Source organism: Hippopotamus amphibius, chromosome 2, assembly GCF_030028045.1.
Source record: "Hippopotamus amphibius kiboko isolate mHipAmp2 chromosome 2, mHipAmp2.hap2, whole genome shotgun sequence".
In the NCBI taxonomy this organism is placed as follows: Eukaryota; Metazoa; Chordata; class Mammalia; order Artiodactyla; family Hippopotamidae; genus Hippopotamus; species Hippopotamus amphibius.
In genome coordinates, this window is record NC_080187.1 from 221413205 (window position 1) to 221436845 (window position 23641).

Genomic DNA, 23641 nt, shown 5'->3' on the forward strand with positions numbered 1-23641 from the left:
TGTTTCTGGGGGGAATGGAGACATTCCTCTGGGCCCGACCCTGGTGTGGGCAAGCGTGTGCTGGCCGATGTCACACTCGGCTTGTCCATGTGCACAACACCCAGACAATGAGGCCTTTATGTCCCACACAGTGGACATTCACAGGAGCTGGAGGTAGCTCTCTTGGTAGGCAGTGACTCCCGAAGAGGAAGGCCAGCCCAAGAGATGCCACAGGCCTGTATCTGTATGCAGAACCCATGAAAGGGCCTGTCTGAGAAAACTGGCCTATCTGAGGGCCCATGATCCCTCACAGAGACCTGGGAAACCCCATTCCAGCAAGGGACCAGCCCTTCAGCTCTCACAAAGCCAAGAGCATCTAGCTGCCAAGTCCCTGATCAAGGGTCCTTGTTGCCTCTCACCACCTCCAGGCCTGGCCCCACATCCTCCCAACCAACACTTCTTGGAAGTCACTCAAGCACACCCCACAACGGACCATAAGCTCAGTCCATCCTCGTGCTCTGCCTCGACATGCACAGAGATCTGCGTGGTTGCTCCCCAGGGCAACACGTAATGAAATGGTGCCTCCATGGTCATTCTTACTACACTTCAGGTCAATCGAGTTGAATTTCAAGGCCCGCATTCCGATCTGGTGGATGGGGAGCCATGTCAAGCATTCCTCCTTGGGGACCACAGAGATTCCCAAACAGGGCCAATTTCTTCTGTGGCAGCATTCCCTACTGTGGCCCGTGCAAGGCCACCAAACAGCAGCCATGCAGCTACACCCTCCTCAGCCCACATCCCGGGACCACCCCTCCCCTTCATGTCAACAGGGCCTCACGATGGACATGATAACGGGATGCCCAAGGGCTCTGCAAAGCCTTCATGGGGGAATGGACACCCAGAAGCCTTTTCTCCTCTGGAGGGGGCTCTCTGACAAACCAGTGGCTTCCGGAGAGGACGACCAACCCAGGAGAAGCTATGGTCCTGTGTATGCATGCAGACCCCATCAGAGGCCCCATTCGGATCAAGTGGCTCCAACAAAGCACCATGATCCCTCACAGAGTCCTGGCACAACCCCATTGAAGACCACGGCATGGCTTCCAGCCCTTGAAATAACCAGCAGCATCCTGCCTCCAAGCACCTGAGGATGGGCTCCTGCCTGCCTCTCACCATCTCTAGGCAGGGGGCATGAGCCTTCCCTACTGACAGGTTTTGGGAAGCCATAAAGCACACACCACAAGGGACCATTCCCTCAGTTGGTGATCATACTCTGGCACTAGGTGCACAGAGGTCTCTAGAGATGTTCCGCCTGGGGCCAAGGAAGAAAACACTGCCTCGATGTGCTCTCTGACTAGAATACAGCTCTCATGAAGGCATGTGAGTGCACCAGATGTGAGCCCATAAATTTGGGGCAGCAGCAGACATTCCTCCTTGGTAGGCAGGAGGTTGCCAAAAGACTACCCTGTACTGGCTGCTGTGAGGGCGGCCAGCCCATAGTTCAAAATTCTCTGGGGCCTATCGGTAGCAACCAAAAGAGCCACTCACTGCGGAACATTCTGGCTGTGGTGAGTCCATTCCAAGGCTTGGCCTGAAACACAAAATTCAAAGCAGAAAGGCTTAAGGAAAGACTCCACCCATGGCTTCAGAACATGTGGGCCCTGGCACTATGGAGCAGGATAGAAAACCAAAGGTGGCAACACATCTTGGATATGTGGAAGCCATCTACACTGGGAGGAGTCTCAAGGGATTTCCTCGAGCGAGAGGCTGCTCCAACACCCACACCCAAACCCACACACACACCCACACCCAGGGCTCTGCAATGGACCAAAAATGCAGGCCATCCTGCCCCTGGATCCCTCTGTTAGGCCTCAGCGTAATCCTATTGAGCATGATTTTTTGGTCATCAGCTCTCTTCAGGACCATATGAGTTCTCATCATCGACCCAACTGAGGCCCTCCTCACTCACCTGCGCCCTGCCACATGTGAAGGCTTACCTCAGATGCTTCCTGGAAAGAAGGATGCCTGAAGGGATGTGCCATTCTGTCGAATCCACGTGCTGGGCCAAGGCTCATGGTGATTGCCCTAGGGAACATAGGCCAAACACAGATCTTCATTTCTCTGGGGACGATGGCTGCCAAGAGGTGAGAAGGACAGCTGTGAGAACTCCAACTCCATGCTAGATGCATTGGGGGACGTGTGTGCCACACGCTCATGCATCGAATGATACTACAAGAAATACCTGCAGCAATACATCCAGGAACATAGGGCCCAAATGTACCTCCACGCAGAGACAGGAACACATAGCTGAAACGCATACAAACAGCTCCCTACATAGCTTCCTTCCTGCCTCCCTTCCTCCAGAATGCTCTAGTTCCCTCCCTTTTGACCCTCGTCCTTGGCTCACTCCCTCCATCCATCCATACTTACAAAGATGAAGGCATGAGTGGACAGGTGGCTCAATGCCATCTTATGTACCTTAATACTGTGTCAGGGGCAGATGAAATAACCAGTACGTATATGTCTCCCCAGGGAAGGACTAGCCTCATGGATCCTCCAGGCAGCACAAGGCCTGGCACCAGGTCTGCTTGGTGGGGAAAACACTGGGGGTGTTTCTGGGGGGAATGGAGACATTCCTCTGGGCCCGACCCTGGTGTGGGCAAGCGTGTGCTGGCCGATGTCACACTCGGCTTGTCCATGTGCACAACACCCAGACAATGAGGCCTTTATGTCCCACACAGTGGACATTCACAGGAGCTGGAGGGAGCTCTCTTGGTAGGCAGTGACTCCCGAAGAGGAAGGCCAGCCCAAGAGATGCCACAGGCCTGTATCTGTATGCAGAACCCATGAAAGGGCCTGTCTGAGAAAACTGGCCTATCTGAGGGCCCATGATCCCTCACAGAGACCTGGGAAACCCCATTCCAGCAAGGGACCAGCCCTTCAGCTCTCACAAAGCCAAGAGCATCTAGCTGCCAAGTCCCTGATCAAGGGTCCTTGTTGCCTCTCACCACCTCCAGGCCTGGCCCCACATCCTCCCAACCAACACTTCTTGGAAGTCACTCAAGCACACCCCACAACGGACCATAAGCTCAGTCCATCCTCGTGCTCTGCCTCGACATGCACAGAGATCTGCGTGGTTGCTCCCCAGGGCAACACGTAATGAAATGGTGCCTCCATGGTCATTCTTACTACACTTCAGGTCAATCGAGTTGAATTTCAAGGCCCGCATTCCGATCTGGTGGATGGGGAGCCATGTCAAGCATTCCTCCTTGGGGACCACAGAGATTCCCAAACAGGGCCAATTTCTTCTGTGGCAGCATTCCCTACTGTGGCCCGTGCAAGGCCACCAAACAGCAGCCATGCAGCTACACCCTCCTCAGCCCACATCCCGGGACCACCCCTCCCCTTCAGGTCAACAGGGCCTCACGATGGACATGATAACGGGATGCCCAAGGGCTCTGCAAAGCCTTCATGGGGGAATGGACACCCAGAAGCCTTTTCTCCTCTGGAGGGGGCTCTCTGACAAACCAGTGGCTTCCGGAGAGGACGACCAACCCAGGAGAAGCTATGGTCCTGTGTATGCATGCAGACCCCATCAGAGGCCCCATTCGGATCAAGTGGCTCCAACAAAGCACCATGATCCCTCACAGAGTCCTGGCACAACCCCATTGAAGACCACGGCATGGCTTCCAGCCCTTGAAATAACCAGCAGCATCCTGCCTCCAAGCACCTGAGGATGGGCTCCTGCCTGCCTCTCACCATCTCTAGGCAGGGGGCATGAGCCTTCCCTACTGACAGGTTTTGGGAAGCCATAAAGCACACACCACAAGGGACCATTCCCTCAGTTGGTGATCATACTCTGGCGCTAGGTGCACAGAGGTCTCTAGAGATGTTCCCCCTGGGGCCAAGGAAGAAAACACTGCCTCGATGTGCTCTCTGACTAGAATACAGCTCTAATGAAGGCATGTGAGTGCACCAGATGTGAGCCCATAAATTTGGGGCAGCAGCAGACATTCCTCCTTGGTAGGCAGGAGGTTGCCAAAAGACTACCCTGTACTGCCTGCTGTGAGGGCGGCCAGCCCATAGTTCAAAATTCTCTGGGGCCTATCGGTAGCAACCAAAAGAGCCACTCACTGCGGAACATTCTGGCTGTGGTGAGTCCATTCCAAGGCTTGGCCTGAAACACAAAATTCAAAGCAGAAAGGCTTAAGGAAAGACTCCACCCATGGCTTCAGAACATGTGGGCCCTGGCACTATGGAGCAGGATAGAAAACCAAAGGTGGCAACACATCTTGGATATGTGGAAGCCATCTACACTGGGAGGAGTCTCAAGGGATTTCCTCGAGCGAGAGGCTGCTCCAACACCCACACCCAAACCCACACACACACCCACACCCAGGGCTCTGCAATGGACCAAAAATGCAGGCCATCCTGCCCCTGGATCCCTCTGTTAGGCCTCAGCGTAATCCTATTGAGCATGATTTTTTGGTCATCAGCTCTCTTCAGGACCATATGAGTTCTCATCATCGACCCAACTGAGGCCCTCCTCACTCACCTGCGCCCTGCCACATGTGAAGGCTTACCTCAGATGCTTCCTGGAAAGAAGGATGCCTGAAGGGATGTGCCATTCTGTCGAATCCACGTGCTGGGCCAAGGCTCATGGTGATTGCCCTAGGGAACATAGGCCAAACACAGATCTTCATTTCTCTGGGGACGATGGCTGCCAAGAGGTGAGAAGGACAGCTGTGAGAACTCCAACTCCATGCTAGATGCATTGGGGCACATGTGTGCCACACGCTCATGCATCGAATGATGCTACAAGAAATACCTGCAGCAATACATCCAGGAACATAGGGCCCAAATGTACCTCCACGCAGAGACAGGAACACATAGCTGAAACGCATACAAACAGCTCCCTACATAGCTTCCTTCCTGCCTCCCTTCCTCCAGAATGCTCTAGTTCCCTCCCTTTTGACCCTCGTCCTTGGCTCACTCCCTCCATCCATCCATACTTACAAAGATGAAGGCATGAGTGGACAGGTGGCTCAATGCCATCTTATGTACCTTAATACTGTGTCAGGGGCAGATGAAATAACCAGTACGTATATGTCTCCCCAGGGAAGGACTAGCCTCATGGATCCTCCAGGCAGCACAAGGCCTGGCACCAGGTCTGCTTGGTGGGGAAAACACTGGGGGTGTTTCTGGGGGGAATGGAGACATTCCTCTGGGCCCAACCCTGGTGTGGGCAAGCGTGTGCTGGCCGATGTCACACTCGGCTTGTCCATGTGCACAACACCCAGACAATGAGGCCTTTATGTCCCACACAGTGGACATTCACAGGAGCTGGAGGGAGCTCTCTTGGTAGGCAGTGGCTCCCGTAGAGGAAGGCCAGCCCAAGAGATGCCACAGGCCTGTATCTGTATGCAGAACCCATGAAAGGGCCTGTCTGAGAAAACTGGCCTATCTGAGGGCCCATGATCCCTCACAGAGACCTGGGAAACCCCATTCCAGCAAGGGACCAGCCCTTCAGCTCTCACAAAGCCAAGAGCATCTAGCTGCCAAGTCCCTGATCAAGGGTCCTTGTTGCCACTCACCACCTCCAGGCCTGGCCCCACATCCTCCCAACCAACACTTCTTGGAAGTCACTCAAGCACACCCCACAACGGACCATAAGCTCAGTCCATCCTCGTGCTCTGCCTCGACATGCACAGAGATCTGCGTGGTTGCTCCCCAGGGCAACACATAATGAAATGGTGCCTCCATGGTCAGTCTTACTACACTTCAGGTCAATCGAGTTGAATTTCAAGGCCCGCATTCCGATCTGGTGGATGGGGAGCCATGTCAAGCATTCCTCCTTGGGGACCACAGAGATTCCCAAACAGGGCCAATTTCTTCTGTGGCAGCATTCCCTACTGTGGCCCGTGCAAGGCCACCAAACAGCAGCCATGCAGCTACACCCTCCTCAGCCCACATCCCGGGACCACCCCTCCCCTTCATGTCAACAGGGCCTCACGATGGACATGATAACGGAATGCCCAAGGGCTCTGCAAAGCCTTCATGGGGGAATGGACACCCAGAAGCCTTTTCTCCTCTGGAGGGGGCTCTCTGACAAACCAGTGGCTTCCGGAGAGGACGACCAACCCAGGAGAAGCTATGGTCCTGTGTATGCATGCAGACCCCATCAGAGGCCCCATTCGGATCAAGTGGCTCCAACAAAGCACCATGATCCCTCACAGAGTCCTGGCACAACCCCATTGAAGACCACGGCATGGCTTCCAGCCCTTGAAATAACCAGCAGCATCCTGCCTCCAAGCACCTGAGGATGGGCTCCTGCCTGCCTCTCACCATCTCTAGGCAGGGGGCATGAGCCTTCCCTACTGACAGGTTTTGGGAAGCCATAAAGCACACACCACAAGGGACCATTCTCTCAGTTGGTGATCATACTCTGGCACTAGGTGCACAGAGGTCTCTAGAGATGTTCCCCCTGGGGCCAAGGAAGAAAACACTGCCTCGATGTGCTCTCTGACTAGAATACAGCTCTAATGAAGGCATGTGAGTGCACCAGATGTGAGCCCATAAATTTGGGGCAGCAGCAGACATTCCTCCTTGGTAGGCAGGAGGTTGCCAAAAGACTACCCTGTACTGGCTGCTGTGAGGGCGGCCAGCCCATAGTTCAAAATTCTCTGGGGACTATTGGTAGCAACCAAAAGAGCCACTCACTGCGGAACATTCTGGCTGTGGTGAGTCCATTCCAAGGCTTGGCCTGAAACACAAAATTCAAAGCAGAAAGGCTTAAGGAAAGACTCCACCCATGGCTTCAGAACATGTGGGCCCTGGCACTATGGAGCAGGATAGAAAACCAAAGGTGGCAACACATCTTGGATATGTGGAAGCCATCTACACTGGGAGGAGTCTCAAGGGATTTCCTCGAGCGAGAGGCTGCTCCAACACCCACACCCAAACCCACAACCACACCCACACACAGGGCTCTGCAATGGACCAAAAATGCAGGCCATCCTGCCCCTGGATCCCTCTGTTAGGCCTCAGCGTAATCCTATTGAGCATGATTTTTTGGTCATCAGCTCTCTTCAGGACCATATGAGTTCTCATCACCGACCCAACTGAGGCCCTCCTCACTCACCTGCGCCCTGCCACATGTGAAGGCTTACCTCAGATGCTTCCTGGAAAGAAGGATGCCTGAAGGGATGTGCCATTCTGTCGAATCCACGTGCTGGGCCAAGGCTCATGGTGATTGCCCTAGGGAACATAGGCCAAACACAGATCTTCATTTCTCTGGGGACGATGGCTGCCAAGAGGTGAGAAGGACAGCTGTGAGAACTCCAACTCCATGCTAGATGCATTGGGGGACGTGTGTGCCACACGCTCATGCATCGAATGATGCTACAAGAAATACCTGCAGCAATACATCCAGGAACATAGGGCCCAAATGTACCTCCACGCAGAGACAGGAACACATATCTGAAACGCATACAAACAGCTCCCTACATAGCTTCCTTCCTGCCTCCCTTCCTCCAGAATGCTCTAGCTCCCTCCCCTTTGACCCTCGTCCTTGGCTCACTCCCTCCATCCATCCATACTTACAAAGATGAAGGCATGAGTGGACAGGTGGATCAATGCCATCTTATGTACCTTAATACTGTGTCAGGGGCAGATGAAATAACCAGTACGTATATGTCTCCCCAGGGAAGGACTAGCCTCATGGATCCTCCAGGCAGCACAAGGCCTGGCACCAGGTCTGCTTGGTGGGGAAAACACTGGGGGTGTTTCTGGGGGGAATGGAGACATTCCTCTGGGCCCGACCCTGGTGTGGGCAAGCGTGTGCTGGCCGATGTCACACTCGGCTTGTCCATGTGCACAACACCCAGACAATGAGGCCTTTATGTCCCACACAGTGGACATTCACAGGAGCTGGAGGGAGCTCTCTTGGTAGGCAGTGGCTCCCGTAGAGGAAGGTCAGCCCAAGAGATGCCACAGGCCTGTATCTGTATGCAGAACCCATGAAAGGGCCTGTCTGAGAAAACTGGCCTATCTGAGGGCCCATGATCCCTCACAGAGACCTGGGAAACCCCATTCCAGCAAGGGACCAGCCCTTCAGCTCTCACAAAGCCAAGAGCATCTAGCTGCCAAGTCCCTGATCAAGGGTCCTTGTTGCCTCTCACCACCTCCAGGCCTGGCCCCACATCCTCCCAACCAACACTTCTTGGAAGTCACTCAAGCACACCCCACAACTGACCATAAGCTCAGTCCATCCTCGTGCTCTGCCTCGACATGCACAGAGATCTGCGTGGTTGCTCCCCAGGGCAACACGTCATGAAATGGTGCCTCCATGGTCAGTCTTACTACACTTCAGGTCAATCGAGTTGAATTTCAAGGCCCGCATTCCGATCTGGTGGATGGGGAGCCATGTCAAGCATTCCTCCTTGGGGACCACAGAGATTCCCAAACAGGGCCAATTTCTTCTGTGGCAGCATTCCCTACTGTGGCCCGTGCAAGGCCACCAAACAACAGCCATGCAGCTACACCCTCCTCAGCCCACATCCCGGGACCACCCCTCCCCTTCAGGTCAACAGGGCCTCACGATGGACATGATAACGGGATGCCCAAGGGCTCTGCACAGCCTTCATGGGGGAATGGACACCCAGAAGCCTTTTCTCCTCTGGAGGGGGCTCTCTGACAAACCAGTGGCTTCCAGAGAGGACGACCAACCCAGGAGAAGCTATGGTCCTGTGTATGCATGCAGACCCCATCAGAGGCCCCATTCGGATCAAGTGGCTCCAACAAAGCACCATGATCCCTCACAGAGTCCTGGCACAACCCCATTGAAGACCACGGCATGGCTTCCAGCCCTTGAAATAACCAGCAGCATCCTGCCTCCAAGCACCTGAGGATGGGCTCCTGCCTGCCTCTCACCATCTCTAGGCAGGGGGCATGAGCCTTCCCTACTGACAGGTTTTGGGAAGCCATAAAGCACACACCACAAGGGACCATTCCCTCAGTTGGTGATCATACTCTGGCGCTAGGTGCACAGAGGTCTCTAGAGATGTTCCCCCTGGGGCCAAGGAAGAAAACACTGCCTCGATGTGCTCTCTGACTAGAATACAGCTCTAATGAAGGCATGTGAGTGCACCAGATGTGAGCCCATAAATTTGGGGCAGCAGCAGACATTCCTCCTTGGTAGGCAGGAGGTTGCCAAAAGACTACCCTGTACTGCCTGCTGTGAGGGCGGCCAGCCCATAGTTCAAAATTCTCTGGGGCCTATCAGTAGCAACCAAAAGAGCCACTCACTGCGGAACATTCTGGCTGTGGTGAGTCCATTCCAAGGCTTGGCCTGAAACACAAAATTCAAAGCAGAAAGGCTTAAGGAAAGACTCCACCCATGGCTTCAGAACATGTGGGCCCTGGCACTATGGAGCAGGATAGAAAACCAAAGGTGGCAACACATCTTGGATATGTGGAAGCCATCTACACTGGGAGGAGTCTCAAGGGATTTCCTCGAGCGAGAGGCTGCTCCAACACCCACACCCAAACCCACACACACACCCACACCCAGGGCTCTGCAATGGACCAAAAATGCAGGCCATCCTGCCCCTGGATCCCTCTGTTAGGCCTCAGCGTAATCCTATTGAGCATGATTTTTTGGTCATCAGCTCTCTTCAGGACCATATGAGTTCTCATCACCGACCCAACTGAGGCCCTCCTCACTCACCTGCGCCCTGCCACATGTGAAGGCTTACCTCAGATGCTTCCTGGAAAGAAGGATGCCTGAAGGGATGTGCCATTCTGTCGAATCCACGTGCTGGGCCAAGGCTCATGGTGATTGCCCTAGGGAACATAGGCCAAACACAGATCTTCATTTCTCTGGGGACGATGGCTGCCAAGAGGTGAGAAGGACAGCTGTGAGAACTCCAACTCCATGCTAGATGCATTGGGGGACGTGTGTGCCACACGCTCATGCATCGAATGATGCTACAAGAAATACCTGCAGCAATACATCCAGGAACATAGGGCCCAAATGTACCTCCACGCAGAGACAGGAACACATAGCTGAAACGCATACAAACAGCTCCCTACATAGCTTCCTTCCTGCCTCCCTTCCTCCAGAATGCTCTAGTTCCCTCCCTTTTGACCCTCGTCCTTGGCTCACTCCCTCCATCCATCCATACTTACAAAGATGAAGGCATGAGTGGACAGGTGGCTCAATGCCATCTTATGTACCTTAATACTGTGTCAGGGGCAGATGAAATAACCAGTACGTATATGTCTCCCCAGGGAAGGACTAGCCTCATGGATCCTCCAGGCAGCACAAGGCCTGGCACCAGGTCTGCTTGGTGGGGAAAACACTGGGGGTGTTTCTGGGGGGAATGGAGACATTCCTCTGGGCCCGACCCTGGTGTGGGCAAGCGTGTGCTGGCCGATGTCACACTCGGCTTGTCCATGTGCACAACACCCAGACAATGAGGCCTTTATGTCCCACACAGTGGACATTCACAGGAGCTGGAGGTAGCTCTCTTGGTAGGCAGTGACTCCCGAAGAGGAAGGCCAGCCCAAGAGATGCCACAGGCCTGTATCTGTATGCAGAACCCATGAAAGGGCCTGTCTGAGAAAACTGGCCTATCTGAGGGCCCATGATCCCTCACAGAGACCTGGGAAACCCCATTCCAGCAAGGGACCAGCCCTTCAGCTCTCACAAAGCCAAGAGCATCTAGCTGCCAAGTCCCTGATCAAGGGTCCTTGTTGCCTCTCACCACCTCCAGGCCTGGCCCCACATCCTCCCAACCAACACTTCTTGGAAGTCACTCAAGCACACCCCACAACGGACCATAAGCTCAGTCCATCCTCGTGCTCTGCCTCGACATGCACAGAGATCTGCGTGGTTGCTCCCCAGGGCAACACGTAATGAAATGGTGCCTCCATGGTCATTCTTACTACACTTCAGGTCAATCGAGTTGAATTTCAAGGCCCGCATTCCGATCTGGTGGATGGGGAGCCATGTCAAGCATTCCTCCTTGGGGACCACAGAGATTCCCAAACAGGGCCAATTTCTTCTGTGGCAGCATTCCCTACTGTGGCCCGTGCAAGGCCACCAAACAGCAGCCATGCAGCTACACCCTCCTCAGCCCACATCCCGGGACCACCCCTCCCCTTCATGTCAACAGGGCCTCACGATGGACATGATAACGGGATGCCCAAGGGCTCTGCAAAGCCTTCATGGGGGAATGGACACCCAGAAGCCTTTTCTCCTCTGGAGGGGGCTCTCTGACAAACCAGTGGCTTCCGGAGAGGACGACCAACCCAGGAGAAGCTATGGTCCTGTGTATGCATGCAGACCCCATCAGAGGCCCCATTCGGATCAAGTGGCTCCAACAAAGCACCATGATCCCTCACAGAGTCCTGGCACAACCCCATTGAAGACCACGGCATGGCTTCCAGCCCTTGAAATAACCAGCAGCATCCTGCCTCCAAGCACCTGAGGATGGGCTCCTGCCTGCCTCTCACCATCTCTAGGCAGGGGGCATGAGCCTTCCCTACTGACAGGTTTTGGGAAGCCATAAAGCACACACCACAAGGGACCATTCCCTCAGTTGGTGATCATACTCTGGCACTAGGTGCACAGAGGTCTCTAGAGATGTTCCGCCTGGGGCCAAGGAAGAAAACACTGCCTCGATGTGCTCTCTGACTAGAATACAGCTCTCATGAAGGCATGTGAGTGCACCAGATGTGAGCCCATAAATTTGGGGCAGCAGCAGACATTCCTCCTTGGTAGGCAGGAGGTTGCCAAAAGACTACCCTGTACTGGCTGCTGTGAGGGCGGCCAGCCCATAGTTCAAAATTCTCTGGGGCCTATCGGTAGCAACCAAAAGAGCCACTCACTGCGGAACATTCTGGCTGTGGTGAGTCCATTCCAAGGCTTGGCCTGAAACACAAAATTCAAAGCAGAAAGGCTTAAGGAAAGACTCCACCCATGGCTTCAGAACATGTGGGCCCTGGCACTATGGAGCAGGATAGAAAACCAAAGGTGGCAACACATCTTGGATATGTGGAAGCCATCTACACTGGGAGGAGTCTCAAGGGATTTCCTCGAGCGAGAGGCTGCTCCAACACCCACACCCAAACCCACACACACACCCACACCCAGGGCTCTGCAATGGACCAAAAATGCAGGCCATCCTGCCCCTGGATCCCTCTGTTAGGCCTCAGCGTAATCCTATTGAGCATGATTTTTTGGTCATCAGCTCTCTTCAGGACCATATGAGTTCTCATCATCGACCCAACTGAGGCCCTCCTCACTCACCTGCGCCCTGCCACATGTGAAGGCTTACCTCAGATGCTTCCTGGAAAGAAGGATGCCTGAAGGGATGTGCCATTCTGTCGAATCCACGTGCTGGGCCAAGGCTCATGGTGATTGCCCTAGGGAACATAGGCCAAACACAGATCTTCATTTCTCTGGGGACGATGGCTGCCAAGAGGTGAGAAGGACAGCTGTGAGAACTCCAACTCCATGCTAGATGCATTGGGGGACGTGTGTGCCACACGCTCATGCATCGAATGATACTACAAGAAATACCTGCAGCAATACATCCAGGAACATAGGGCCCAAATGTACCTCCACGCAGAGACAGGAACACATAGCTGAAACGCATACAAACAGCTCCCTACATAGCTTCCTTCCTGCCTCCCTTCCTCCAGAATGCTCTAGTTCCCTCCCTTTTGACCCTCGTCCTTGGCTCACTCCCTCCATCCATCCATACTTACAAAGATGAAGGCATGAGTGGACAGGTGGCTCAATGCCATCTTATGTACCTTAATACTGTGTCAGGGGCAGATGAAATAACCAGTACGTATATGTCTCCCCAGGGAAGGACTAGCCTCATGGATCCTCCAGGCAGCACAAGGCCTGGCACCAGGTCTGCTTGGTGGGGAAAACACTGGGGGTGTTTCTGGGGGGAATGGAGACATTCCTCTGGGCCCAACCCTGGTGTGGGCAAGCGTGTGCTGGCCGATGTCACACTCGGCTTGTCCATGTGCACAACACCCAGACAATGAGGCCTTTATGTCCCACACAGTGGACATTCACAGGAGCTGGAGGGAGCTCTCTTGGTAGGCAGTGACTCCCGAAGAGGAAGGCCAGCCCAAGAGATGCCACAGGCCTGTATCTGTATGCAGAACCCATGAAAGGGCCTGTCTGAGAAAACTGGCCTATCTGAGGGCCCATGATCCCTCACAGAGACCTGGGAAACCCCATTCCAGCAAGGGACCAGCCCTTCAGCTCTCACAAAGCCAAGAGCATCTAGCTGCCAAGTCCCTGATCAAGGGTCCTTGTTGCCTCTCACCACCTCCAGGCCTGGCCCCACATCCTCCCAACCAACACTTCTTGGAAGTCACTCAAGCACACCCCACAACTGACCATAAGCTCAGTCCATCCTCGTGCTCTGCCTCGACATGCACAGAGATCTGCGTGGTTGCTCCCCAGGGCAACACGTAATGAAATGGTGCCTCCATGGTCATTCTTACTACACTTCAGGTCAATCGAGTTGAATTTCAAGGCCCGCATTCCGATCTGGTGGATGGGGAGCCATGTCAAGCATTCCTCCTTGGGGACCACAGAGATTCCCAAACAGGGCCAATTTCTTCTGTGGCAGCATTCCCTACTGTGGCCCGTGCAAGGCCACCAAACAGCAGCCATGCAGCTACACCCTCCTCAGCCCACATCCCGGGACCACCCCTCCCCTTCAGGTCAACAGGGCCTCACGATGGACATGATAACGGGATGCCCAAGGGCTCTGCAAAGCCTTCATGGGGGAATGGACACCCAGAAGCCTTTTCTCCTCTGGAGGGGGCTCTCTGACAAACCAGTGGCTTCCGGAGAGGACGACCAACCCAGGAGAAGCTATGGTCCTGTGTATGCATGCAGACCCCATCAGAGGCCCCATTCGGATCAAGTGGCTCCAACAAAGCACCATGATCCCTCACAGAGTCCTGGCACAACCCCATTGAAGACCACGGCATGGCTTCCAGCCCTTGAAATAACCAGCAGCATCCTGCCTCCAAGCACCTGAGGATGGGCTCCTGCCTGCCTCTCACCATCTCTAGGCAGGGGGCATGAGCCTTCCCTACTGACAGGTTTTGGGAAGCCATAAAGCACACACCACAAGGGACCATTCCCTCAGTTGGTGATCATACTCTGGCGCTAGGTGCACAGAGGTCTCTAGAGATGTTCCCCCTGGGGCCAAGGAAGAAAACACTGCCTCGATGTGCTCTCTGACTAGAATACAGCTCTAATGAAGGCATGTGAGTGCACCAGATGTGAGCCCATAAATTTGGGGCAGCAGCAGACATTCCTCCTTGGTAGGCAGGAGGTTGCCAAAAGACTACCCTGTACTGCCTGCTGTGAGGGCGGCCAGCCCATAGTTCAAAATTCTCTGGGGCCTATCGGTAGCAACCAAAAGAGCCACTCACTGCGGAACATTCTGGCTGTGGTGAGTCCATTCCAAGGCTTGGCCTGAAACACAAAATTCAAAGCAGAAAGGCTTAAGGAAAGACTCCACCCATGGCTTCAGAACATGTGGGCCCTGGCACTATGGAGCAGGATAGAAAACCAAAGGTGGCAACACATCTTGGATATGTGGAAGCCATCTACACTGGGAGGAGTCTCAAGGGATTTCCTCGAGCGAGAGGCTGCTCCAACACCCACACCCAAACCCACACACACACCCACACCCAGGGCTCTGCAATGGACCAAAAATGCAGGCCATCCTGCCCCTGGATCCCTCTGTTAGGCCTCAGCGTAATCCTATTGAGCATGATTTTTTGGTCATCAGCTCTCTTCAGGACCATATGAGTTCTCATCATCGACCCAACTGAGGCCCTCCTCACTCACCTGCGCCCTGCCACATGTGAAGGCTTACCTCAGATGCTTCCTGGAAAGAAGGATGCCTGAAGGGATGTGCCATTCTGTCGAATCCACGTGCTGGGCCAAGGCTCATGGTGATTGCCCTAGGGAACATAGGCCAAACACAGATCTTCATTTCTCTGGGGACGATGGCTGCCAAGAGGTGAGAAGGACAGCTGTGAGAACTCCAACTCCATGCTAGATGCATTGGGGCACATGTGTGCCACACGCTCATGCATCGAATGATGCTACAAGAAATACCTGCAGCAATACATCCAGGAACATAGGGCCCAAATGTACCTCCACGCAGAGACAGGAACACATAGCTGAAACGCATACAAACAGCTCCCTACATAGCTTCCTTCCTGCCTCCCTTCCTCCAGAATGCTCTAGTTCCCTCCCTTTTGACCCTCGTCCTTGGCTCACTCCCTCCATCCATCCATACTTACAAAGATGAAGGCATGAGTGGACAGGTGGCTCAATGCCATCTTATGTACCTTAATACTGTGTCAGGGGCAGATGAAATAACCAGTACGTATATGTCTCCCCAGGGAAGGACTAGCCTCATGGATCCTCCAGGCAGCACAAGGCCTGGCACCAGGTCTGCTTGGTGGGGAAAACACTGGGGGTGTTTCTGGGGGGAATGGAGACATTCCTCTGGGCCCAACCCTGGTGTGGGCAAGCGTGTGCTGGCCGATGTCACACTCGGCTTGTCCATGTGCACAACACCCAGACAATGAGGCCTTTATGTCCCACACAGTGGACATTCACAGGAGCTGGAGGTAGCTCTCTTGGTAGGCAGTGGCTCCCGAAGAGGAAGGCCAGCCCAAGAGATGCCACAGGCCTGTATCTGTATGCAGAACCCATGAAAGGGCCTGTCTGAGAAAACTGGCCTATCTGAGGGCCCATGATCCCTCACAGAGACCTGGGAAACCCCATTCCAGCAAGGGACCAGCCCTTCAGCTCTCACAAAGCCAAGAGCATCTAGCTGCCAAGTCCCTGATCAAGGGTCCTTGTTGCCTCTCACCACCTCCAGGCCTGGCCCCACATCCTCCCAACCAACACTTCTTGGAAGTCACTCAAGCACACCCCACAACTGACCATAAGCTCAGTCCATCCTCGTGCTCTGCCTCGACATGCACAGAGATCTGCGTGGTTGCTCCCCAGGGCAACACGTCATGAAATGGTGCCTCCATGGTCAGTCTTACTACACTTCAGGTCAATCGAGTTGAATTTCAAGGCCCGCATTCCGATCTGGTGGATGGGGAGCCATGTCAAGCATTCCTCCTTGGGGACCACAGAGATTCCCAAACAGGGCCAATTTCTTCTGTGGCAGCATTCCCTACTGTGGCCCGTGCAAGGCCACCAAACAGCAGCCATGCAGCTACACCCTCCTCAGCCCACATCCCGGGACCACCCCTCCCCTTCATGTCAACAGGGCCTCACGATGGACATGATAACGGGATGCCCAAGGGCTCTGCAAAGCCTTCATGGGGGAATGGACACCCAGAAGCCTTTTCTCCTCTGGAGGGGGCTCTCTGACAAACCAGTGGCTTCCGGAGAGGACGACCAACCCAGGAGAAGCTATGGTCCTGTGTATGCATGCAGACCCCATCAGAGGCCCCATTCGGATCAAGTGGCTCCAACAAAGCACCATGATCCCTCACAGAGTCCTGGCACAACCCCATTGAAGACCACGGCATGGCTTCCAGCCCTTGAAATAACCAGCAGCATCCTGCCTCCAAGCACCTGAGGATGGGCTCCTGCCTGCCTCTCACCATCTCTAGACAGGGGGCATGAGCCTTCCCTACTGACAGGTTTTGGGAAGCCATAAAGCACGCACCACAAGGGACCATTCTCTCAGTTGGTGATCATACTCTGGCACTAGGTGCACAGAGGTCTCTAGAGATGTTCCCCCTGGGGCCAAGGAAGAAAACACTGCCTCGATGTGCTCTCTGACTAGAATACAGCTCTAATGAAGGCATGTGAGTGCACCAGATGTGAGCCCATAAATTTGGGGCAGCAGCAGACATTCCTCCTTGGTAGGCAGGAGGTTGCCAAAAGACTACCCTGTACTGGCTGCTGTGAGGGCGGCCAGCCCATAGTTCAAAATTCTCTGGGGACTATTGGTAGCAACCAAAAGAGCCACTCACTGCGGAACATTCTGGCTGTGGTGAGTCCATTCCAAGATTTGGCCTGAAACACAAAATTCAAAGCAGAAAGGCTTAAGGAAAGACTCCACCCATGGCTTCAGAACATGTGGGCCCTGGCACTATGGAGCAGGATAGAAAACCAAAGGTGGCAACACATCTTGGATATGTGGAAGCCATCTACACTGGGAGGAGTCTCAAGGGATTTCCTCGAGCGAGAGGCTGTTCCAACACCCACACCCAAACCAACAACCACACCCACACCCAGGGCTCTGCAATGGACCAACAATGCAGGCCATCCTGCCCCTGGATCCCTCTGTTAGGCCTCAGCGTAATCCTATTGAGCATGATTTTTTGGTCATCAGCTCTCTTCAGGACCATATGAGTTCTCATCATCGACCCAACTGAGGCCCTCTTCATTCACCTGCGCCCTGCCACATGTGAAGGCTTACCTCAGATGCTTCCTGGAAAGAAGGATGCCTGAAGGGATGTGCCATTCTGTCGAATCCACGTGCTGGGCCAAGGCTCATGGTGATTGCCCTAGGGAACATAGGCCAAACACAGATCTTCATTTCTCTGGGGACGATGGCTGCCAAGAGGTGAGAAGGACAGCTGTGAGAACTCCAACTCCATGCTAGATGCATTGGGGGACGTGTGTGCCACACGCTCATGCATCGAATGATGCTACAAGAAATACCTACAGCAATACATCCAAGAACATAGGGCCCAAATGTACCTCCACGCAGAGACAGGAACACATAGCTGAAACGCATACAAACAGCTCCCTACATAGCTTCCTTCCTGCCTCCCTTCCTCCAGAATGCTCTAGCTCCCTCCCCTTTGACCCTCGTCCTTGGCTCACTCCCTCCATCCATCCATACTTACAAAGATGAAGGCATGAGTGGACAGGTGGATCAATGCCATCTTATGTACCTTAATACTGTGTCAGGGGCAGATGAAATAACCAGTACGTATATGTCTCCCCAGGGAAGGACTAGCCTCATGGATCCTCCAGGCAGCACAAGGCCTGGCACCAGGTCTGCTTGGTGGGGAAAACACTGGGGGTGTTTCTGGGGGGAATGGAGACATTCCTCTGGGCCCGACCCTGGTGTGGGCAAGCGTGTGCTGGCCGATGTCACACTCGGCTTGTCCATGTGCACAACACCCAGACAATGAGGCCTTTATGTCCCACACAGTGGACATTCACAGGAGCTGGAGGGAGCTCTCTTGGTAGGCAGTGGCTCCCGTAGAGGAAGGCCAGCCCAAGAGATGCCACAGGCCTGTATCTGTATGCAGAACCCATGAAAGGGCCTGTCTGAGAAAACTGGCCTATCTGAGGGCCCATGATCCCTCACAGAGACCTGGGAAACCCCATTCCAGCAAGGGACCAGCCCTTCAGCTCTCACAAAGCCAAGAGCATCTAGCTGCCAAGTCCCTGATCAAGGGTCCTTGTTGCCTCTCACCACCTCCAGGCCTGGCCCCACATCCTCCCAACCAACACTTCTTGGAAGTCACTCAAGCACACCCCACAACGGACCATAAGCTCAGTCCATCCTCGTGCTCTGCCTCGACATGCACAGAGATCTGCGTGGTTGCTCCCCAGGGCAACACGTAATGAAATGGTGCCTCCATGGTCATTCTTACTACACTTCAGGTCAATCGAGTTGAATTTCAAGGCCCGCATTCCGATCTGGTGGATGGGGAGCCATGTCAAGCATTCCTCCTTGGGGACCACAGAGATTCCCAAACAGGGCCAATTTCTTCTGTGGCAGCATTCCCTACTGTGGCCCGTGCAAGGCCACCAAACAGCAGCCATGCAGCTACACCCTCCTCAGCCCACATCCCGGGACCACCCCTCCCCTTCAGGTCAACAGGGCCTCACGATGGACATGATAACGGGATGCCCAAGGGCTCTGCAAAGCCTTCATGGGGGAATGGACACCCAGAAGCCTTTTCTCCTCTGGAGGGGGCTCTCTGACAAACCAGTGGCTTCCGGAGAGGACGACCAACCCAGGAGAAGCTATGGTCCTGTGTATGCATGCAGACCCCATCAGAGGCCCCATTCGGATCAAGTGGCTCCAACAAAGCACCATGATCCCTCACAGAGTCCTGGCACAACCCCATTGAAGACCACGGCATGGCTTCCAGCCCTTGAAATAACCAGCAGCATCCTGCCTCCAAGCACCTGAGGATGGGCTCCTGCCTGCCTCTCACCATCTCTAGGCAGGGGGCATGAGCCTTCCCTACTGACAGGTTTTGGGAAGCCATAAAGCACACACCACAAGGGACCATTCCCTCAGTTGGTGATCATACTCTGGCGCTAGGTGCACAGAGGTCTCTAGAGATGTTCCCCCTGGGGCCAAGGAAGAAAACACTGCCTCGATGTGCTCTCTGACTAGAATACAGCTCTAATGAAGGCATGTGAGTGCACCAGATGTGAGCCCATAAATTTGGGGCAGCAGCAGACATTCCTCCTTGGTAGGCAGGAGGTTGCCAAAAGACTACCCTGTACTGCCTGCTGTGAGGGCGGCCAGCCCATAGTTCAAAATTCTCTGGGGCCTATCGGTAGCAACCAAAAGAGCCACTCACTGCGGAACATTCTGGCTGTGGTGAGTCCATTCCAAGGCTTGGCCTGAAACACAAAATTCAAAGCAGAAAGGCTTAAGGAAAGACTCCACCCATGGCTTCAGAACATGTGGGCCCTGGCACTATGGAGCAGGATAGAAAACCAAAGGTGGCAACACATCTTGGATATGTGGAAGCCATCTACACTGGGAGGAGTCTCAAGGGATTTCCTCGAGCGAGAGGCTGCTCCAACACCCACACCCAAACCCACACACACACCCACACCCAGGGCTCTGCAATGGACCAAAAATGCAGGCCATCCTGCCCCTGGATCCCTCTGTTAGGCCTCAGCGTAATCCTATTGAGCATGATTTTTTGGTCATCAGCTCTCTTCAGGACCATATGAGTTCTCATCATCGACCCAACTGAGGCCCTCCTCACTCACCTGCGCCCTGCCACATGTGAAGGCTTACCTCAGATGCTTCCTGGAAAGAAGGATGCCTGAAGGGATGTGCCATTCTGTCGAATCCACGTGCTGGGCCAAGGCTCATGGTGATTGCCCTAGGGAACATAGGCCAAACACAGATCTTCATTTCTCTGGGGACGATGGCTGCCAAGAGGTGAGAAGGACAGCTGTGAGAACTCCAACTCCATGCTAGATGCATTGGGGCACATGTGTGCCACACGCTCATGCATCGAATGATGCTACAAGAAATACCTGCAGCAATACATCCAGGAACATAGGGCCCAAATGTACCTCCACGCAGAGACAGGAACACATAGCTGAAACGCATACAAACAGCTCCCTACATAGCTTCCTTCCTGCCTCCCTTCCTCCAGAATGCTCTAGTTCCCTCCCTTTTGACCCTCGTCCTTGGCTCACTCCCTCCATCCATCCATACTTACAAAGATGAAGGCATGAGTGGACAGGTGGCTCAATGCCATCTTATGTACCTTAATACTGTGTCAGGGGCAGATGAAATAACCAGTACGTATATGTCTCCCCAGGGAAGGACTAGCCTCATGGATCCTCCAGGCAGCACAAGGCCTGGCACCAGGTCTGCTTGGTGGGGAAAACACTGGGGGTGTTTCTGGGGGGAATGGAGACATTCCTCTGGGCCCAACCCTGGTGTGGGCAAGCGTGTGCTGGCCGATGTCACACTCGGCTTGTCCATGTGCACAACACCCAGACAATGAGGCCTTTATGTCCCACACAGTGGACATTCACAGGAGCTGGAGGTAGCTCTCTTGGTAGGCAGTGGCTCCCGAAGAGGAAGGCCAGCCCAAGAGATGCCACAGGCCTGTATCTGTATGCAGAACCCATGAAAGGGCCTGTCTGAGAAAACTGGCCTATCTGAGGGCCCATGATCCCTCACAGAGACCTGGGAAACCCCATTCCAGCAAGGGACCAGCCCTTCAGCTCTCACAAAGCCAAGAGCATCTAGCTGCCAAGTCCCTGATCAAGGGTCCTTGTTGCCTCTCACCACCTCCAGGCCTGGCCCCACATCCTCCCAACCAACACTTCTTGGAAGTCACTCAAGCACACCCCACAACTGACCATAAGCTCAGTCCATCCTCGTGCTCTGCCTCGACATGCACAGAGATCTGCGTGGTTGCTCCCCAGGGCAACACGTCATGAAATGGTGCCTCCATGGTCAGTCTTACTACACTTCAGGTCAATCGAGTTGAATTTCAAGGCCCGCATTCCGATCTGGTGGATGGGGAGCCATGTCAAGCATTCCTCCTTGGGGACCACAGAGATTCCCAAACAGGGCCAATTTCTTCTGTGGCAGCATTCCCTACTGTGGCCCGTGCAAGGCCACCAAACAGCAGCCATGCAGCTACACCCTCCTCAGCCCACATCCCGGGACCACCCCTCCCCTTCATGTCAACAGGGCCTCACGATGGACATGATAACGGGATGCCCAAGGGCTCTGCAAAGCCTTCATGGGGGAATGGACACCCAGAAGCCTTTTCTCCTCTGGAGGGGGCTCTCTGACAAACCAGTGGCTTCCGGAGAGGACGACCAACCCAGGAGAAGCTATGGTCCTGTGTATGCATGCAGACCCCATCAGAGGCCCCATTCGGATCAAGTGGCTCCAACAAAGCACCATGATCCCTCACAGAGTCCTGGCACAACCCCATTGAAGACCACGGCATGGCTTCCAGCCCTTGAAATAACCAGCAGCATCCTGCCTCCAAGCACCTGAGGATGGGCTCCTGCCTGCCTCTCACCATCTCTAGACAGGGGGCATGAGCCTTCCCTACTGACAGGTTTTGGGAAGCCATAAAGCACGCACCACAAGGGACCATTCTCTCAGTTGGTGATCATACTCTGGCACTAGGTGCACAGAGGTCTCTAGAGATGTTCCCCCTGGGGCCAAGGAAGAAAACACTGCCTCGATGTGCTCTCTGACTAGAATACAGCTCTAATGAAGGCATGTGAGTGCACCAGATGTGAGCCCATAAATTTGGGGCAGCAGCAGACATTCCTCCTTGGTAGGCAGGAGGTTGCCAAAAGACAACCCTGTACTGGCTGCTGTGAGGGCGGCCAGCCCATAGTTCAAAATTCTCTGGGGACTATTGGTAGCAACCAAAAGAGCCACTCACTGCGGAACATTCTGGCTGTGGTGAGTCCATTCCAAGATTTGGCCTGAAACACAAAATTCAAAGCAGAAAGGCTTAAGGAAAGACTCCACCCATGGCTTCAGAACATGTGGGCCCTGGCACTATGGAGCAGGATAGAAAACCAAAGGTGGCAACACATCTTGGATATGTGGAAGCCATCTACACTGGGAGGAGTCTCAAGGGATTTCCTCGAGCGAGAGGCTGTTCCAACACCCACACCCAAACCAACAACCACACCCACACCCAGGGCTCTGCAATGGACCAACAATGCAGGCCATCCTGCCCCTGGATCCCTCTGTTAGGCCTCAGCGTAATCCTATTCAGCATGATTTTTTGGTCATCAGCTCTCTTCAGGACCATATGAGTTCTCATCATCGACCCAACTGAGGCCCTCTTCATTCACCTGCGCCCTGCCACATGTGAAGGCTTACCTCAGATGCTTCCTGGAAAGAAGGATGCCTGAAGGGATGTGCCATTCTGTCGAATCCACGTGCTGGGCCAAGGCTCATGGTGATTGCCCTAGGGAACATAGGCCAAACACAGATCTTCATTTCTCTGGGGACGATGGCTGCCAAGAGGTGAGAAGGACAGCTGTGAGAACTCCAACTCCATGCTAGATGCATTGGGGGACGTGTGTGCCACACGCTCATGCATCGAATGATGCTACAAGAAATACCTACAGCAATACATCCAAGAACATAGGGCCCAAATGTACCTCCACGCAGAGACAGGAACACATAGCTGAAACGCATACAAACAGCTCCCTACATAGCTTCCTTCCTGCCTCCCTTCCTCCAGAATGCTCTAGCTCCCTCCCCTTTGACCCTCGTCCTTGGCTCACTCCCTCCATCCATCCATACTTACAAAGATGAAGGCATGAGTGGACAGGTGGATCAATGCCATCTTATGTACCTTAATACTGTGTCAGGGGCAGATGAAATAACCAGTACGTATATGTCTCCCCAGGGAAGGACTAGCCTCATGGATCCTCCAGGCAGCACAAGGCCTGGCACCAGGTCTGCTTGGTGGGGAAAACACTGGGGGTGTTTCTGGGGGGAATGGAGACATTCCTCTGGGCCCGACCCTGGTGTGGGCAAGCGTGTGCTGGCCGATGTCACACTCGGCTTGTCCATGTGCACAACACCCAGACAATGAGGCCTTTATGTCCCACACAGTGGACATTCACAGGAGCTGGAGGGAGCTCTCTTGGTAGGCAGTGGCTCCCGTAGAGGAAGGCCAGCCCAAGAGATGCCACAGGCCTGTATCTGTATGCAGAACCCATGAAAGGGCCTGTCTGAGAAAACTGGCCTATCTGAGGGCCCATGATCCCTCACAGAGACCTGGGAAACCCCATTCCAGCAAGGGACCAGCCCTTCAGCTCTCACAAAGCCAAGAGCATCTAGCTGCCAAG

General features: G+C 54.1%; 9 non-coding genes across 9 annotated transcripts; all 9 read right to left on the bottom strand.

The window, feature by feature from the left end:
• Positions 1-1842: 1842 nt before the first annotated feature.
• Positions 1843-1923, bottom strand: LOC130847439 (small nucleolar RNA SNORD115). The gene has a single exon (XR_009052202.1). It is a non-coding gene; the product is annotated as a small nucleolar RNA SNORD115 (small nucleolar RNA).
• Positions 1924-4428: 2505 nt separating this feature from the next.
• On the bottom strand, positions 4429-4509 carry LOC130847440 (small nucleolar RNA SNORD115). The gene has a single exon (XR_009052203.1). It is a non-coding gene; the product is annotated as a small nucleolar RNA SNORD115 (small nucleolar RNA).
• A 2505-nt stretch (positions 4510-7014) lies between these two features.
• On the bottom strand, positions 7015-7095 carry LOC130846854 (small nucleolar RNA SNORD115). Its single transcript, XR_009051649.1, has one exon. It is a non-coding gene; the product is annotated as a small nucleolar RNA SNORD115 (small nucleolar RNA).
• Positions 7096-9600: 2505 nt separating this feature from the next.
• LOC130846855 (small nucleolar RNA SNORD115) lies at positions 9601-9681 on the bottom strand. The gene has a single exon (XR_009051650.1). It is a non-coding gene; the product is annotated as a small nucleolar RNA SNORD115 (small nucleolar RNA).
• Positions 9682-12186: 2505 nt separating this feature from the next.
• LOC130847441 (small nucleolar RNA SNORD115) lies at positions 12187-12267 on the bottom strand. Its single transcript, XR_009052204.1, has one exon. It is a non-coding gene; the product is annotated as a small nucleolar RNA SNORD115 (small nucleolar RNA).
• Positions 12268-14772: 2505 nt separating this feature from the next.
• Positions 14773-14853, bottom strand: LOC130847442 (small nucleolar RNA SNORD115). The gene has a single exon (XR_009052205.1). It is a non-coding gene; the product is annotated as a small nucleolar RNA SNORD115 (small nucleolar RNA).
• A 2505-nt stretch (positions 14854-17358) lies between these two features.
• Positions 17359-17439, bottom strand: LOC130847443 (small nucleolar RNA SNORD115). The gene has a single exon (XR_009052206.1). It is a non-coding gene; the product is annotated as a small nucleolar RNA SNORD115 (small nucleolar RNA).
• Positions 17440-19944: 2505 nt separating this feature from the next.
• On the bottom strand, positions 19945-20025 carry LOC130847444 (small nucleolar RNA SNORD115). The gene has a single exon (XR_009052207.1). It is a non-coding gene; the product is annotated as a small nucleolar RNA SNORD115 (small nucleolar RNA).
• A 2505-nt stretch (positions 20026-22530) lies between these two features.
• Positions 22531-22611, bottom strand: LOC130846904 (small nucleolar RNA SNORD115). Its single transcript, XR_009051699.1, has one exon. It is a non-coding gene; the product is annotated as a small nucleolar RNA SNORD115 (small nucleolar RNA).
• Between the last annotated feature and the right edge of the window lie 1030 nt (positions 22612-23641).